We start from the raw sequence: 18,315 nt of genomic DNA, 5'->3' as shown, positions 1-18,315 counted from the left end.
CTCTGAGACAGGAAGCTGGAGTTTGCTAAGTGTTTGACGAGCGCTGTAGGGAAAAGTGCGCTTCGGCAAAAACCTATATTATCTAGGCTCTAGAAGACACCCTTGGGGTTATCTGATTCGATGGAAAAGGTTTTACTTCTTGAAAAATTGTAGATAATTGACAACAATGCAAAATAATTCCTGTCTATGGACATGTAAATTCTGTTCTGTCTGATAGGGGTTCAGCTGACATTCAGTTGAACCCACCATTTTATTGCAAGCAGTAAGCAAGCCTGTCCTTAGCCGAGGAGGAAAATAGCCTCAAGGTTGCTTACTACAAACACATCCTGAGAAATGCCTCGCATTTTTGTCATACCCAGAAAGCCGGGTAGGAGCACAGAGACCAGGGAGAGCTCTCTCTCCCAATAAGGACCTATAGTTGAGTAAAAAAAGCCGGCCACAGAACTGCATGTATGGTAAATCCCATTTTTATAAAACTCTATAAAATTTTGTAAAATTGTATTTGTAAAATTGTATAAATGTATTTTTAATTTTTTTTTTAAGTTTCTTTACCTATTTTGGAAGAGAGAGAGAAAGAAAGAGCCCAAGAGCAGAGGAGTGGCAGAGAGAGAGGGAGAAAAAGAGAGAGAGAGAGAATCCCAAGCAGGTTCGTCACTGTCAGCACTGAACCCAACACAGGGCTTGTTCTCAAGAACCTCGAGATCATGACCTGAGCTGAAATCAACAGTTGGACACTTAACCAGCTGAGCCACCCAGGTGCCCCTGAAATGTACTTTTTATAAAATGTGTATTTATAAAATGTATAAAATCGTATGGGTGTGTGTGTATGTGTGTGTGTGTGTGTGTGTGTGTGTGTGTGTGTGTGTGTATAGGTATGTTATATAACATACGTGCTACATGCCTGAAAAACTGTTTACCAAGAAGTTAACAGTGGGTATCTCTGAGTGACTAGATCAGGTGATTTTTAAACTTTCATCTCAGTACCTTTGTGTTATTTGAATTAATTTCAATGAGAATGTAATAGTTTTCACAAAAACCATAGTTATTCTTAAAAATACTGGGGGGGATCACAGTTTAGAGGCGATTGCAAGATAAATTCACACTCAAACCTAGGTTGATCAAATCCAGGAGCAAACTGGCAATAGCAGGAATGAAAAGTAACCAGGAAGCCAGGGGCTGACACGCATTTACTGGTTGTTATGCCAAAGACAAGGGAACAGCCAAGGCCATGGTCAAATTCATTTTGACATTTGGGAAGTCTGACTCCATGGTGAAAATCCAGGAATAACCAGGTCCATGCAGACAATGATTCTGACATCATCCTAGCAGATCTTATCCTTTTGAAATGACAAGCCCAAATTAAGCAGAGACAGAAGGAAAAACCAGGATTTCCCCCATTAAGTCGGTGTCTTTCTATATCTCTGGGCTAAGTGAAGTCACTGTTCAAATATAGCACTACCCTGTTACAATACAGCTTGTTAGGATATGCAAGGAGTTAAAACATGAGCCATAAATATAATGGCAAAAGCATTATGATTCTGGGCAAATTTAGGAGTTTCGCTGTAATACCTGATGCCTTTAAAATGATAACAGGTTTACTAGCAAAAAAAAATCTGAACTGTAAAACTTGTGATTGCTAATGAGTAAGTTCACCTGCTTTGAAATGTCAGATAAAGTCAGTGGCATTATCTTTGGGGGTCCTGGCTTTTAGGGTATTAAAGCTGCCTTTACCAGTTGTTCCTTAGTGTGGCAGCTGTTAATACAGTTACCAGGAGGCTTGGTCCCAGCCTTGTCCCAGAAAAGCGATTGCTAATAACTGAGCTGGGCGTAAATGGAACCGTTCACGGGATCAGCGGGGTTGGAGTTGGAGTCCTCTGCCCCCAGTGTTTCCCCGTTACCAGTTTTCAAAAAGAAGACACTGGAGCCGGAGTTGTCAGGACGGTTGTTTGCAGAGAGCTGGGAGCTAATCCAGCAGACGAGGGAGCAGAGGAAGGGCGCTCCAAACCTGGAGCCGAATCAGAAATGAGTGCAGGCTCCAGCAGCCAAGATGCAGGTGCAGGTGCAAAGCGCGGTGAGCCGGCTGGAGAAGCAGCGCTCCCGGGCAGGGAGAGTGCCAGCTCTGGGCTCTGGCCCTCTGGCTCTTCCGGTGGCTACAGGCAGTGCTGGGCTCCAGGACCTCCTGACCTTGCACAACAGCTCAGAGAGGGATGGTCCCAGATGAGGTCACGAAGCCCCTTGCAGCTCTCACATCTGCCGGTTGGTTGTCTGGTCCGTGAGCAGTGCCCGGGAGCATCCTCGGGCCAGGGGCTGAGGAGCAGGGCAGATCCTGGCAGCAGCCACTACCTGAATGAGAACAGATATGACATACCCAGGGCTCTAGGGAAATAACCTGGAGACATCAGCTCCACCGCCATTTTCTGCTCTGCTGCGTCGTGAGGGGAAGGCCGGGCATCTCATTTCATGAGTAACTGAAAAATGCAAAATATCAGATGAAAATCAGAGAAGTCTTCATCTGCTATCTTCACAGGTCGGGCGGGGGGGGGGGGTGTTTTTATCACGACAGCAGTATGTATAAATTTGTTCTATTATTCTGTTGTTGGAGGCATTTAACGAATATCTTCTGCACCTGTAAATCTCATCTCAGACAAAAACCCATCCAGGAACACACAGCACCCTCCACAGAGTAAACACTCACCATCTATTTGGTGGAATAAACAGATGAAGTGTCCAGTGTATAGCGGTCAGAACTGGCCCCTTCCCCCTTAGCGGAGGAATCCAGAAGGATTCTAAATCCTCGGACTACCCTTCTTCTGTGAGGGGGATATCTGCCCCACAAATAGTCCTCACCGGAAAGTAGAGCTTCTGTTGCAAAAGACAGGAAAGGACACATTTCAAAAGCTTTTATGTGCTGTAGGAAATGAAAGCCATCCAGCAGGGATAGACGGTCTGGCTGGCAAGGCATTTTGAAGTGGCCCTCGTTTCTTAGACACCACGGGACCTCTGGGCATTGTCCGTAGGCAGGAAAGAAAGCACTGAAACTGGTCTGCATGGTAAGAGAAAGGACATTATGGGAAGGAGGGACTGAGAGAGATTATGCCATATTCAAGAAAAAGAAGCTTCTCCTAAAGTGGCTTAATACCATGCAGTCTAATAATTACTGTTTGCTCACTGGAAGAATGTATGGGGGTGTGCATCCATGCATGCAAATGCATTTTTCTTACTGCACTGAACCAGGTTTTGCATTTTATTTAACGCCTGAACGTGTTTATGCCTTGTCTCCACAGCTCAACCGTAGGAACCCTGAAAGCAGGAATAGAGTTAAATCTCTGCACCTCTGTGGTCAATAGACAGAAACAAATAACATCTGGCAAATTAAAGCTAATTCCCCCAAACACCAGCCCCGTTTTGCCTGCTCTGTGCTGATTAGAGTTAATAGTTCGACTGATTAGAGCAAAAGGTGTCTTTGCCAGGAAAGCTGAACTTAGAAAGGAGAATGGTGGTGACTTTTCCCACAGAACACTGACTTGTTGCAGCCCAAGGGACCCAGGAGGCAAAGGAAAAAGTAACCCTTAGCTTCACTCACAGTCACTAGGGGCATGGTGTTTAGAAGCAGGGCAACTCAGAGTTGATAATTCTTTCTTTTCTAAACTTTCTGATTAAAATGAGATGAAAGCAGCTAATTTGTTTTTTACTTTATATTTTTTTATTTTTTATTTGGGAGGGGGAGGGGAAACAGGCAGAGAGAGAGAGAGAGAGAGAGAGAGAGAGAGAGAGAGAGAGAATCTTAAGCAGACTTCACGCTCAGCACAGAGCCTGACGTGAGGCTCTATCCCACACCTCTGGGATCGTGGCCTCAGCTGAGATCAAGAGTCGGATGCTCAACCAACTGAGCTACCCAGATGCCCCAAAAGAAACTAATTTTTATCAATCTTCTTTCTTTTCTGTTCTCTCTGCCTAACAGCACATATTTTCCCACGGTCTGGGATTGTCAGTGAATATAATAGGGACATTATGGGAGCAGTAAGAGGAAGCATTACCCCTGTAGCGAAAACTGCACTAGACAAGGGTCTGGAGACCTGGATTGGGATCCTAGCCTCACTTACCAGCTGTATGACCTTGAGAAAGTCAACACATGACCCCAGAGGATCCTCTGAATGTAGAATCCTAGACCAGAGTTGGCAAAGTACAGTCAACAGGCCAGATTCAGTGCACCCCTGTTTTTATAAATAGGTTTTATTGGAGCACAGTCACACCCATTCTTTGACATATTATTTCATGCTACAATGGCAGAGTTGAATAATTGTTACAGAGACTCTGTGTCCTGAAAAGCAAGAAATATTTACTATTTACAGGTGCCTGGGTGGCTCAGTCAGTTAAGCATCTGACCCTTGATCTCAACTCAGGTCTTGAGCTCAGGGTCTTGAGTTCAAGCCCCACATTGGACTTCACGTTGGGCATGAAGCCTACTTGAAAACAACAACAACAACAACCTGAAAACAACAACAACAAAAGACATATCTACGATTTGGCCTTTATTTTTTATATGTATAGGAAAAAAAGGTGTACTCTGTTCTAGACTCAAGCCCTAGCTCCTGTTAGCCTTGGAATTCCAATCCCCACATACAGTTTTCTCATCAGCAAAGCCTAGGGTGCTATAGAGAATAACTAACGATGAAGCACTTATGAAACAGAATTCCACATAAGAGCACCATTTCACCACGGAGAGCCAAAGAGCTCTTTTCTACAGAACCCTGTGCTCCGCCGCCTTACAGAGCAGGAGTGGGCACCTGCCTGCAATGCTGAAAGGTTCTCGTTTATTCCTGATGCTTCAGCAGAACGGAGGAGGGAGCTCAGCCGGCACTGAGCGAGTCTTTGCTGCTGCGAGGCACAGTGACAGGGAATAATGGGAAAAATCTGCTTGCCGCACGTCATTGATTTTAGACACGTATTTTTTAAACATTTTAATACTTCTGAAATCAAGATGTAGTTTGTCATAGATGAGTCCTTGGGCCATAATGAGTAGCATTTTTACTTTCTGAGTGGTGCGTACAATAATGGTACTTCTCACAATTCATGGTTCAATGATACAGGTTCAGTGATACAGGGTGAATAAGGGAGTCAAAGACCTGTTCATTTCACCCAAGTCCTGAGGGCCGAGAACAGGGGAAGGAACATTCCAGATAATGGGATTAGCCTGTGCAAAATCCCAAAGGCAGAAAGTAGTGTGGGGCCCTTGAGGAACCGAACGAAGGCCAGTGCAGCTGGAGTGAGAATATTCCAGGAGGACCTGGAAGTGTGTGCCAGGTCATTCAGTGCTTTGGGGGCTGTGATCAGGTGGGTTTCAACAGGAGGGTGACGCACACCCACACAGTGTTGCATTTCTGACAGCTTTGCCTTTCCAGAAGGGAAAGGTAAAATCCACGTTATTTGTTTATGGGGCGTGATTAGAATCAGGAAGGCTGGGTGGGGGGAATTTTAGCAGCACAGGCAGGAGAAGGCCGTGGCCACCACCAGGGTGGGGCAATAGAGGTGGAGAAGGGGTGATTTGCCGGATGCTTGGAAGGTGCCCCAGACAGGAACCCCCTCATCGTCTGACCACAGACTGGGGGATGAGTGCAATGGGGGAGGGAAGAAGGTGGAGAATACAAGTCTTCCACTGGGCTTGTTCCCGTAGTGGGGGCCTGGCTTTTCTGCCTTTCTGCAGTTACCTCCAAGGATACTCTGTACTCTCCTCTAGTCTCTGCCAAGCCCAGCACCATGGAACCCTCTTAGGGGGAGGAAAGGGTCCCCAGTGACGAGATGGGGTCGCCTCTTTCCACTTCTCAGCCTGCCCTCCTCAGCCCATCTCTCCTTCTGCCCGTTTGCCCGATTAACCACTAGATGCAAATGCTGTGGGGACGTACAACTGCTCCTGCCGTGATTCACCTCGGGCTCTTTGCAGTGTTTTCTGCCACTGAAAAATGGTCCTGCCCAGACTGGTCAGTGGCAAATCCTTAGGGATCCTGGTGTTCACTAACAGCCAGCCCACTGGGCAGTTGTCAAAAATGGTAAGGGAATGATGTGCCTTTGCTCGGGTCCCCAAGCCCCGGCATAGTCCACGGCGGGGGCCAGTGTACAGGAAGCTGGGCTCTCTGCTCCTGCTGGAACGGCCCCTCACCGCTCTCTATTTCTCTAAGCCCACATGCATCGCTGATGTGAAGCCACCCAGAAACCTCACAGAGCACGCACCAGCCTCCCCCACTCGGAAGTGGCTCCTCTGTCTGCTGCCTCCCTAGGGATTTCGGGGCTCTGTGGGTGTTGATGAGTTTAAGTTCAGATAATGACAGGGAACCGCGTGAATGTTCTCGGTGACTGGCTTTCCTGCTGCTCGCCCACCCCCGCCTGCCTCCCGCAGCTTCAGCCACTACCAGGAGGCAGCACCAAAGCCCCGTGGGCCCAGCCGGCCGGCAGCCCCCGCCCCCCACCTCCTGCCTGCTCATTCCGGAGCATCTGGCTTTGCCTCCCCATCATCTGGCACTTGTGGGACCGATGCCAGTGACTGGGTGCTGAATCGGGGGTGGAGCCCTGTTTGCTGCCTCCCAAAATATCTGCTCCTGTGTTTTGAATCCCTCTGGCATTTGTCATCCTTTTCTTTGCTCATTTAGCATTTAGCTTATGATGCCTGGAGTCTCAGGTTCATTTCACGGCGCCGTATCTTATCGCTGCGACCAGATAGTGAGCTCCCGGGGAGCCAAGCCCGTGTCTCCCGGGTCATGTTTCTCCCACAGGGTGCCGCACCCAGTGCCGTGAGAAGAGGGATATGAGCTATATGGGAGAAGAACACATAGTGGCTGACCAAAGGCTTGACTGGGTCTCCCAAGATTTCAGAATTCCGGAAGACAAAGTGTCTTCGCAATTCCTGTCTTGGAATTGTGTCTCAGGTGGACTTGGCCTCAAGAGACGCCCACATTGAAGAGAGAAGAGAGAAACCAAGAGCAGGTGGGTCCGAGGCCAGAGGAGGTCCCAGGCAGGCCAGCAGTGCAACCTGGAAGACCGTGGTGGAGTGGTGTTCCTGGCTAGTATTGACATCCAGAGGCAGGGCCTTCTAGCAAATGGTGACAAATGGCTTTCATCTTGATGGCCAATACTGATCCTTAAGAGTGGCTGCCCGACGTGCTTTGTAGCAAGAGATCCTAAGGCTGCAACCACACCCAGTGGGAAAGATTGCCAGGCCCATTGGTACTGACGGCATGAGACCAGGGGAGGGGAGAGAGAGCGCGCCTTAGCTCTTCTCTCCCAGACGATGCTGGGAACGTGGACTTGGGTGAATGGCAGAATTTGTGGTTCCAGGAGCTCCTTCTGTGAGGAGCAGAACCGTGTCCAGAAGTGAAGATGAGGAAGGTCTGGCCTTCATGCCAGGATGAGCTGGCCCAGTCCAGGCAGCTGGTCACTCAGTGGACAGCTCAGGACAGCTCTCCTGTGGGATACCTGAAGCACAAACAGAAAATAGAGACGGGGATATGCACAATCATGGACACAAGGTGAAAGGAGACAGGCCCAGTGTAAGGCTTCGGCTCCCTGGGTTCACCTCATATACCCCAGATTCTAAGCTCTTGGTGAGCAGACCAATTCTGCAATTCTAGACCCCACTCGTTAGTGGAGCTAAGCATTTTAATATAATAGTAGCCAGATCAGATTTGCATGTGAGGCTGGGCTTTAGTGGGGAGCATGCTGCCAGGGACAGGAATTAGCAAGCATTGAGATCCCGTTTGCATCTTTAACCTAAATAAACACAATGGCCTCCCAGCCCCCAGGTTTATTCCACTCCAGTTCATCATTACTGATGATGCCAGAATGTTCTGTCGAAAGCACACATCTTTTCCCGGGAGCCTCTTGTTAAGATTCTTCAATGAATCTTCACCATCTACAGAGTAAAATCTAAGTTCGCTAGAGTGGTATGTATGATGGGACCTCCATTATAGACACCCTCTTGCTCTCTAGCCTGATAAGAGTGTCCCTGTTCCCCTGGTGGCCTTGGGCCATGCTGGATAGTCTTCACAAACTATGTGATTTATGGCTGGGGCGGGGCAGGGAGGGCTTTGGCTTGCATAGTATCCGTTTTCCCTCTGGAGGGGCTGGAGACTCAAGTCAGCCATACAGGTGGTCAGCCATGTCTGCGTGCTTAAGCCCCAGTAAAAATTTCTGGGTACCAAGGTTCAGGTGAGCTTTCCTAGTTGGCAATGCTCCATGCACACCATCACATATTGTTTCTGAGAGCAACTGGTGCTGTCTGCTGGCCGCTGAGGAGTCAGGGGAAAACATCTGGAAACTGTACGTAGCGTCTCCTGGACTCTGCCCTGTGTGCCTCTCCCTTTGGCTGAGTTTAATCTGTGTCTTTCTGCTACGATAAATACAATTGTGAGTGTAATTACTTTGCTGAGTTCTACGATTCCTAGAAAATTACTGAAACTAAAGGTGGTCTTGGGGCCCCTCAAACCTGCAGTTCGAATCAGAATAGCACGTGCCCTTGGGAGCACTTGGATTTGCAATCGTGCACTCTAGTATTAAACGCTGCAGCAAGGGATGTCCTTATTCACACATATTGAGACAGTGGTATGTGTCTTTAGCCACATTACTAGAGGTTAGTTGCTGAGTCAATGCTTTTGAACATTTTCAATTATAATAGATAACACCCCACTGTCGCTGTGCCCCCAAATAGCCCACCCAGTTGACACTCCATCCTGAGGGTTGAGAAAGTCTGTTTTCTCACATTATCAACCTGTTTTCCCCCAATCTACCAGGCTTGTTTGTTTGTTTTAAAGGTAATCCACAAAACAATATGTATTGTTTTCATCTGTGTTTTAAAATTGTGGGTGAAGTTGAGTATTTTTTCATATTGTGTTTTGATCATTTGTATTTCTTTGAAGAATTATTGATTCGTGATTTTCCTGTTTTTCTCCTGTATTTCCACATTTATCTTATAAAAGCTCTATGTATATCAGGGATCTTAACCTTTTGTCTTTGACCTGAAGTGTTTAAAATCAGAAATCATACTTTCCTATGGAGCAATGTTCCTTCCAAATGCCAAAGGGGTGTTTCTGCATGGGGAAAAATTACTAACACATTTCCTCAAAGGTAAAACTGTATTTCTGCTAAGTCTTGAAGCCCAAACCTATGTTGCCTAATAGAGCTTAAACATACTGACAAGAAAAGTCAACCATTCTGCTTGAGTTTAGGGATAAATAATTTCATGCCAAATGGTAATTTAAAAACTGAATTATTGCAACAAAAATGAGGTCAAATCACAGTGCTCACTTTAAAGCTTTACTGTGGCTTCATCTGAATCCATCATGCCAAACCCACAGCAAGTTGTCTTTTATAAAGGGATACTGTTTGAATCACGTTATCTACCATAGAGTTAGACAATCGCCTATGTCCCTTGAGGCTCGTACCACCCTTAGACCTGGGCAGGAGGGGCCCCAGCCCTGGACTTGTGCTTCCAAAGGCCCACTGATCATATATGCAGTCAAAACTGTGTGCCTCAGTCACTCAACTTATAGTCATTTAGAATACATAGCTTTAAGGGTGCCTGGGTGGCTCAGTCTGTTAAATGTCTGACTCTTGATTTCAGCTCAGGTCATGATCCCAGGGTCATGCTCAGAGCCTCCTAGGGTCAGGCTCTGAGCTGAGCATGGAGTCTGCTTAAGATTCTCTCTCTCTCTCTCTCTCTCTCTCTCTCTCTCTCTCTCTCTCCCTCTGCTCCTCCCCACTGTTTGTGAGCACTCTCTCTCTCTCTCTCTCAAATAAAATAAAATAAACAAAAGACATAGCTTTACACATTGTGGGGGCAGTTCTGATGCCACATTTAAAAAAAAAAGTTTATTATTTTGATAGAGAGAGAGAGAGAGAGCACAAGTAGGGGGAAGACAGAGAGAAACGGATCGAGAAAGTATCCCAAACAGGCTTCTCATTGGCATGTGGGGCTCGAACCCACCAACCGTGAGACCATGATCTGAGCCAAAATCAAGAGTCAGACGCTTACCCTGCTGAGCCATCCAACTGCCCCTAAAAGTTAAATTCTTAACATCAGTGTATGAGATTAGAGGTATGTTTAAAATTTTTATAATGTTTATTCATTTTTGAAAGACGAGAGAGACAGAGCACAAGCAGGAGTGAGAGCAGAGACAGAGGGGGGACACAGAATCCGAAGCAGGCTCCAGGCTCTGAGCTGTCAGCACAGAGCCTGACGCGGGGCTTGAACTCATGAACCGCGAGATCATGACCTGAGCAGAAGTTGGACGCTCAACCGACTGAGCCACCCAGGCGCCCCCGGGTGTATTTTAAAGGATACACCTCAGGAACTACCACATGGGAGAGACGCAGAGTGCAAAGGATAGAGGGCCAGTGCCTGCAGAACTCCCACACCCTCTCCAGGCACATCTCCCAGCATCTCCACGTGTTCACCAACCCAGAAGCTCCTTGAACCCTGTTGCTTAGGGATTTTTATGGAGGTTTCGTTACATAGGCATAATTGAGTAAATCGAGTAAATCACTGACTGCTGGCTCCCTTCCATTCCCTGGAAGCCTGGGGATGGAGCTGGATGTTTCAGTCCTCTAAGTAACCGGCTTCTGATGACCAGCCCCCACCCTGAAGCTCTCTAGCCCCTCCCCCACCCTCTCTCATAAGCCATCTCATCAGGTCACAAAGACAGTCAAGTCCAAAAGTTTCAGGAGCTTGGTGCCAAGAACTGGGGACAAAGACCACATATTTATTCTTTATTATACCACACACATATTCATCAGTTTCACAGTTGTGAAGGTATATTTGTCAAGGCAGAAATGAAATACACTTTAGTTAACTAATTTGTTAGCTGGATTTTTAACTTTAAAATATTTAGACATTTGGTCATGCGGGCTATCGTTTGAAACCCTGTCCTAAGCCCCACAAACGTTAGGAGCAAGCCTGCTCAGCGAGCTGACCAGGCCATGGGGAGAGAGGCTTTGTGTCTGTGAGTCTTTCCCATGCCATCCAAGGATGGGGTCTGAACCTCCAAAATAGAACCCTCGGGAGAAAACAGCAGTAGTGGCCAAGTGGCTTCAGAGCCAGACAATCTGATTTCTGTCCTAGCTCTGTCACTTGCATGCTGTATGACCTTGGGCAAATTATTTCACCTCTCTGAATTGAAAGTACTTCACCTGTAAAAGCCACCTCACTGGGTTATTGCAAGAATTAAATAAGAACGACTATGAAGTGCTTAATACAGTTCCAAGCACTTAGAATACATTCGATAAATGGCTTCTGTAATATTGTTGTGTTAGTACTACCATTCACTCTCATCTAACCAGACCACACAGCTTTGAGGGCTTTTAGAATGCTGGGCACGGTAGCAAATGATCCCCACAGTTCTAACTAAATACAGTCCTGGAAACCTCCTGCCAAAGACCCATCCAGAAAGGCAGACCCCTCGAGTCAGTCCCCTACTCTCAGATGCTAGGGACCCTCCTATCCGTTTTGGAGTGTGCTTAAGTGCCAGGTGGTTGGGAGCAGGAAAATGGAGAATTCTATGTGAATCTGGAGACCTTTCCAGGAAAGAGAGGTTAGAGTCTGGGGGATGGAGAGGACAGGGTTCTAAGGGACTGAAAATGTTCTGAGTTAGTCTTAGGTCTGACCTCACCCAGCATACTCAATTGTGCCCACCCAGATGGTTGGGAAACCCCGGGGAGAGTCAGGTTTCCGAACTCTTTTGTAGGTTTCAATTTTTTTTTTTTTTTTTTTTTTTTGCCAAGAATCCATCTCAGATGCCAGAAGCAGTTTATACTACTACCATTCTGGCCTCAAAATCGAGAATAGTGTAAAAAGCACAGCGATATCACCCTCTGCTCTGGTCTGAATATTTGTCTCCCCTCTGAAATTCATATGTTGAAATCCTAAAGCCCACAGTGATGGCACTCTGAGGCGGGGTCTTTTGAGGTACTTAGATCACAAAGGTAGAGCTCTCAGGAATGGGATTAGTACCTTATAAGAGAGACCCCCCCCCCTTGGCTCCCTAGGCCTTCCACCATGAGGATGCAGCGAGAATCCTGTCTCCACCCTGATCTCAGACTTCTAGTGTCCAGACCGTGAGCAATAAATTTCTGCTGTTCATAAGCCACCCAGTCTGTAGTATTGTACAACTGGAGCCCAGACAGACTAAGATACTATTCATGTTTAGGGGATGCGGAGATGGACCCTACATGATGATGATGATGATGATGATGATGATGTTGATGGTGATGATGATGATGGTGATAATAGCAATAGTAATAGAGCTTGAAATTTGAAAAGCATTTGGAGAAAATTCAAACCATTATTACGATTATCAATAATGTTACAATAAATGGGGGCGCCTGGGTGGCGCAGTCGGTTAAGCGTCCGACTTCAGCCAGGTCACGATCTCGCGGTCCGTGAGTTCGAGCCCCGCGTCAGGCTCTGGGCTGATGGCTCGGAGCCTGGAGCCTGTTTCAGATTCTGTGTCTCCCTCTCTCTCTGCCCCTCCCCCGTTCATGCTCTGTCTCTCTCTGTCCCAAAAATAAATAAATGTTGAAAAAAAAAATAATGTTACAATAAATGAAGACAGAGCTTAACGTTGGGGATAGAAAAGGACCCGGAACATTTTCCTCAACAAAGCTTCTTGACGGGGCTCTTTCTTCTACCTTCAGTAAATGAACGTTATTTATGTGTTCTGTTTCTGCGTAGTAAGAAATTACAGGCAACCGGCTTGTCTGCATTTTACCTGCTTTAAGTTGTTCCGACTCCCATCTTCCTGGACGAGTGAACTTTTCTTTCACTGATCTCTGAGTCCGTTTCCAGGTTCATTTCTGACATACTTAACAGAGGGGGAATAATCTCCACCACGAAAGTAATCAGCCTTTAGGGGAAAAAAATTTAATTTCACATTTCATTCAGCTATACAATCTGACACCAGCCAGTTTGGTCAGTTTGCAAGAGCAAAGCTTGCTTTCTAAAAAAAAAATAAATAAATAAAGTGCATTTAAGACTGGAATGGACTTGGTCTTCAGCCTGCCCAACTCTCTCTTTACAAAGGGGGAGACGGAGGCCCAGGGGAGTGATGTGAACTACCCAGCAGAGCAGAGCCGGTCTGATGCCATGGCCTCCAGCCCAGCGTGTCCCTTCAGAGGGACGAAGGGCACTCACAGACCAGAGGTCCTGGCTTGGAGGCCCCACCATAGAAACCTAAGGTGTCCTTCAGTGATGACAACATCTACCTTTCTAGGTAAACATCTATCAAAAATGCAGCATAGAGAAGATTCTGGGAGAAAAAAAATGATATTATTTCCTATGATGGAAGATCGTTTTATTATACAGAAATGTTCAAAGCACAAGAAAGCTCCGGAAATATAATGAGCATATGAAACGTTCTCTGCATTTGAAAAATCTCCCCTCTTAAGACTGGAAATGGAAAGAAACAGAGATGGGAGGAACCAATACTGATTTTTACAAGGTTTCTTAAAACGGTGTGAGGGGAGGCCTGGATGGGGGCTGGCAGGGCTGAACTGTGTCGCTCACTAACTTACTGTGTAGGATGTGGGCGAGTCATATCACCTCCCGAGACTTCAGTTTCTTTTCTTGTAAAGTAATGGTTTTAAACTAAATGCTTTCTAAGGACTCCTACGAGCATGGAAAGTTCCATGCAAAGTTATTCCAACCACCTGCAAATCCTCACCAGCTTCTTCCAACCTTATGATTGCCTTCTTGATAATGATCACTTGAGAGAGTGCCGTGAGTGTTTTTCCGTTTTAATTAAAATCCCAGCCTGCCTGAAAATTATTTCTATCAAGCCAAGGACCCAGAAGCCCGTGCAAATTAACATGGATTGGCATTGTCAACATTCTCCATCACATCATATTTTATTTTTCATCTTGGAGGTGGATAGATTTTTCAATTTGTTATTTCTAAGTTGTCTTTAACGCTTGCCATGTCTCTGGGTGTGCATAATGGGTAGCCTGCTCATTTTTCCAGCCCATTTTAGTTAAAAACAGGTAGGCCAAAGAATAATTCTTCCAGCTCTCTGCCGGATGCCACCAACCAAGCCACCATATGGTCTTCTGCCCTGAATGTGGCCTTTTAGCCAGAGACATTCTGTTTGGAACTAACAGATTCTCAATGTCAAATCTCAGTGTACTGACACTTGGGTTTTTCTGACTGCTTTCCTATTTTAATTAGAAACTATAATGTATATCTCCAATCTACATCTCAGGAAACCTGCCCAATTGCAAGATAGCGGGCTTACCTCAGGAAGGTAGTGCTGATGTGGGTGACGATGACATAACATTTACCATGGGCTTATGACATACCAGGCACTATACTAAGTATCACTGTGGCATATAAAGAAATATATTTGGGCTTTATCCTCAGTTCCTGGCATATAGCTCCTAAGACTCTAGAATGTCCCAAGGGATATTAGTGTCTTTTGTCATTTGTAATGAGCCCCTTTCACTGCACCTAAGCTTATGCTAAGGAGGTGACTTAGAGTGACCTAGGTAGCCTCCAGATGAGGCTGATTGCCAGAAAGACCCAGTGATTGGAGAGTGGGAACTTTCAGGCCCTCCCACTGACCCCTGGGAAATAGGGGGGTGGTTGGAGAGTGAGCTCCATAAAAAGTAATGAACAAGAAGATTCGGAGAGCTTCTAGGTTGGTGAGCACATCAAGGTGCTAGAAGGGCAGTGCATCCAGAGAAGGCAAGGGAGCTCCATGTCCCTTCCCCATGCCTGGCCCTTTGTGTCTCTTCCATTTGGCTGTTCATGAGTTGTGTCCTTCATAATAAACCAGTAAATTTAAGTAATTTGTTTGGTAGCAAGTGATCTAACTTGAGGTTGGGGTTGTGGGGTCCCCTGATTTATAGCTGTCTGGTCAGAAGTCTAGGTGGCCTGGGACTTACGACCGGTGTCTGAGGTGGAGGCAGTCCTCTGGGACTGAACTCCTAAATCTGTGGTTACTGATTAGTGGTTAGTGTCAGAATTGAATCAAATGGTTGGGCACCCACTTGGTGTCCCGGATAATTGGTGGTCAGTTTGGAAAACACGTATTATCCCATAGCAAATCCTCACGACAAACTTACGGGTCAAGTACCAATATCACGCCCATTGTACAAAAGCGTACCGTGATCATACTCCTTGTACAGATGTGGACCACGCTGCTTGAAGAGGTTAAGCAACTTTCTCAAGGTCACACCATAAGCGGTGTAGGCAGGATTCCAACCCCAGCCATCTGATCTCAGATTTATCTGATGCCTTAGAGAATGGCAAGAGAATAGAATGATCCCCGTGCCTGTGAGTGACTTGGCATGACAACAGCCTGAGAACAAAGACTGAGTTGTTGTCAGTTGGCCAGCACTTGCTTATGCAACCAGCATTTAGGAAAAATCTACCATGTGCTTAACTGTGTGAGGCACCCAGAGCCTAGGTGACTAAGACAGAATCCCTACACCCTTGGAACTTGCAGGCGAAGAGCAAGAGCAACAAAATGTGCATAGATTGTCACAAATGAGCAACAGAACATGCCATGTGGGACATGCCATGGAAGGTACAAAGTACAGGGGATTCAGGGCAGGCCACGCATTTCAAGCTGCAGTGATCAACAAAAAATTGTAGGCTCTGTAAATAACTTTTTCTCTCCAGTTCATCTGAAAAACTGACACCATCCCACCTCAATGTATTATTTCTTTATTTCTGTCTGTATGTGTTTCAGTGAAAATGCATGTAAAAAGTCAAATGCCTATTGCTTATTGGGAGTGGACCAAGTGGCTTATGCATTCTCCATTAGGGTGGAACCTGGCAAGTTCTACCCCCAGAGAAGGTCTCTGGGGCGCATAGCAACCATGGTACCTAGCCCAAATGACTTGAAGTGACAGCATCTCCTTCTCCTGGTGATAAAGAAGGCTCTCCATCGTTAGCACTGCTCATCAAGACTCATCTTCACTGTCAGACTCCTGAGCACAGGCACCACGTCAGTTTAATGCAGAGCTGTGAGGCTCTTTCTGGGGCAATCCTGGTTTAGAATGCGATTCTGTTGTCCTACAGGTGCTCTCCTATTTGTCTGACCTAGTCCCAATTTTATTAAAAGGGTCACTGGAAACTTAATGAAAGGTACTGTAAAGTAGGAGTCAGGAATCCTGGGTTCTGGACCCAGCTCCGGTACTAACCTGGATAATCTTGGGCACAGAATTCCATATCCTGGGCGAAAAACTTCATATCCTAAAGCCACAGCTTTCTCATCTGTAAAATTTGGCAATTGGTCTAAATTTTCCAAAGGGAGTACCACTGACTTTTTAGTTGGGACCATTCTTCTTAGGTTGAATTGCTCATGTATGGCAGGATGTTTAATGTTCCTGAGCTCTAACGGTCAGTTACAGAGCCCCCTACCCTCAGTCATTATGAAAATTAAATATTTCCAAATGCCCCATGGTTGGGGGGAGGAATATGGGGCAGTGAGGAGGGATGGGGATACCACTCCTGGTTAAGGGTCATTGAGCTAAGTAATCTCTAAAAGGGCCTTTCTAGTTGATTCTAGTTGACAAACATTGGGGTAAAGGGTTGTCTCCAGGCTACTTCCTGGAAGTATTTGAGGTGTGCTGTCTCCACAAGAGCCTTGCAAGAGCCTTATCAATACAGACCTATTGGTTGTCAGGTGTGCTGGAATATTCTAGGTTTTCATGTTGGTGTTTTGTCCCATCTGAATCCTATAGGCATATAGAGCATTGAATTAAAGCCATGTAAGCCCCAGTAAAAGGTTATTGTTGACAGCCAGCTTCTTATTCTGACCAGACAGAACATCCATTCATGAGATCATGAACTTGCTATTTCTTCACCTTCTTTAGCAGGTCTGCTATTTCCAGTATGTACCTCTTCTTAGCTGTCAAGGAAAGCTCAGACACTAAAACTTCTTGCTTTATTACTACAAATTAAGAACCCAGAAATGGCCCAAATGTCTTTCATGTGGGCCAGGAGGCCAGTGTTTCCGGGATTCAGACTGGTCACCATGGCTTTAGGCTTGCCAGCTAGCTGCCTCCTGGTAGGAGCCCTCCCGGCCACCAGCAGCTGGAAGAATTTGGGCTGCAAATGGCATCACTTTGCTGTTAATTGAAGTGAAGTAGCATACTGTGTTTAAGGGACTTGAACGCCTGTGTGTGTTTATGAAGCATGAATAAGTTATGACTTTCTGTCTAAGAATCTCCTTTGAAAGCAGCTGCTCTGTGCTCCCGGCCTGGCCCTCGGCTTTGTGGCTGCTCCCGGCTGTGGCTTTGCTTAGTCAACACCTGTGACGTGGGGCTAATTGTTTTGTCTTTTGAAATCTCTTCTTCTAACACAGTCTTCAGAAAGCATCCTGTAAAATGTGATGCTTGTCACATTGTGGCCCTCCCTCCTGAGCCATCAGTGTAGGATCTGGTGGCTGGAACTAACCTGCATGGATGGGGACCTAATTCAGCATGCAGGGAGCGGGGAGTTCAAATTGGCTTCACTGGGGCACCTGGGTGGCTCAGTCAGGTTAAGCATCTGACTTTGGCTCTGGTCATGATCTCACAGTTTGTGAGTTTGAGCCCTGCATCGGGCTCTCTGCTGTCAGCACGGAGCCTGATTCAGATCCTCTATCCCCCTCTCTCTCTGCCCCTTCCCAGCTCATGCGCTCTCTCTCTCTCTCTCTCTCTCTCTCTCTCTCTCTCTCTCTCTGTCTCTCTCTCTCTCTGTCTCTCAAAAATAAGTAAGCCTAAAAAAAAAAAGTCTCAAATTGGCTTCACTCTGTCTTGGGTCACCTCTGCTCCGACCTGCAGCCGCAGGGGGCTTCTGTCCAGCAGTGGTAGAGGAAATGAGCCAACTCAGAGGTGAATGCCAGGAAGCCAGCCTGGGGGAGGAGCTGGGACCGCAAATGTCCTCCAGGCTGAGGAGCATAGGCCAGGCACCATGCACTGACTGAGCTGAGGCCAGAGCTCCCCTCATCAAGGCAAGTAGAAAAGTAGTCCTTGTTATGGACTCCTCTTGATGGTGTTACTGCTTAGTTGAAATATTAAATACCCTGCTCTGTGGAGAATCAATCTTAAAACGTGCCTCCCCCGAGAATGTCCACTGTGCAGAAAACGGAAGCAGTTTTCATTTCTCATTATTTGCAACATCATTACATTCTATTCTTTATTTCTTCAGAAAGTCTCCAGTCTCACTTTTCTTTCCCCAGTTCTGGCCACCACCTCGATCGAGACCCTCATTGATGCACACTTCGATTACTTTTGTAAGCTCTGGGATAGAAACATAATGAAGAGGGTAGGAAATATTCTTCCAGGAGA

General features: G+C 46.4%; 1 long non-coding RNA gene across 1 annotated transcript; it reads right to left on the bottom strand.

Annotated features, from left to right (window-relative positions):
• Nucleotides 1-1,169: 1,169 nt before the first annotated feature.
• LOC109493458 lies at nt 1,170-2,929 on the bottom strand. Its single transcript, XR_002147713.2, has 2 exons — nt 2,696-2,929; nt 1,170-2,468 (listed from the first exon to the last, which is right to left on the bottom strand). It is a non-coding gene; the product is annotated as an uncharacterized LOC109493458 (long non-coding RNA).
• Nucleotides 2,930-18,315: the final 15,386 nt, after the last annotated feature.

The sequence above is a fragment of the Felis catus genome, chromosome D3 (assembly GCF_018350175.1).
Source record: "Felis catus isolate Fca126 chromosome D3, F.catus_Fca126_mat1.0, whole genome shotgun sequence".
Classification (NCBI taxonomy): domain Eukaryota; kingdom Metazoa; phylum Chordata; class Mammalia; order Carnivora; family Felidae; genus Felis; species Felis catus.
Note: the sequence above shows the minus strand (reverse complement) of the source record. Positions and strands in the feature narration are given on the sequence as shown.